Here is a 777-nt window from a genome sequence, read left to right as displayed (position 1 = left end):
ATTCGGATCCTAAAAAAATCAAGTATAGGACCTGAATATAGCAAATGTTGCTTTGCACTTCTCTGCTCTTGGTTTCGATCCTTACTACTGGAATATGCGATCATAGATGACCAGTATTTCTTATTAACAAATTCGGTTCAATTTATCCAGTTTCCTCTACTTTTACTACCACAACAAGCTGCCTCCTTTCACGTCGAAATACTTCCTTCAAGTTTCTTCTCATATATTCCTGGTGTAGTCTCTAGCGCAGAGTTGCAAAATATGCGATCAATGTCTTTCATTTTGGGTACTTATTTGTGGTATTTCTTATTCACTAATTGATTGATAAATATGGAATGTATGAATTGTGAGAATTTTTTATATTAATTTATTGATTGATTGATTTCTTTTACAGCAGGGCCTCAGTCTGCCAGTGGGAAAATTGGCATCCTGTAGCGAATACTGTAAATATGGGCCATTGGCTAAATAAATTGGGTTATAAAATTCTGTTTTGATTACAGTAAGTTTAGATAGATATTCCATGCTTCCACTTTCTGTATTTCCACAACGTTAACTTCTACAAGTTGCAAGAAGAGATCCTTTGCAAATCTCATAAGACCCTATTTTTAAAGTTAGCTTATAGGCCGGTGTCGCTTATTTTAACCAAATGATAGGACAGAAAGAGGAATAATAATAATAATAATAATAATAATAATAATAACAACAACAATAATGTCCTGAATCTGCATTTTAAGTCAATTTCAACATGGAATTCTCCCCTTATCTGGGTCAGAAAAT

The sequence above is a fragment of the Sinohyriopsis cumingii genome, chromosome 11 (assembly GCF_028554795.1).
Source record: "Sinohyriopsis cumingii isolate HCF-2022 chromosome 11, ASM2855479v2, whole genome shotgun sequence".
Lineage (NCBI taxonomy): Eukaryota > Metazoa > Mollusca > Bivalvia > Unionida > Unionidae > Sinohyriopsis > Sinohyriopsis cumingii.
Note: the sequence above shows the minus strand (reverse complement) of the source record.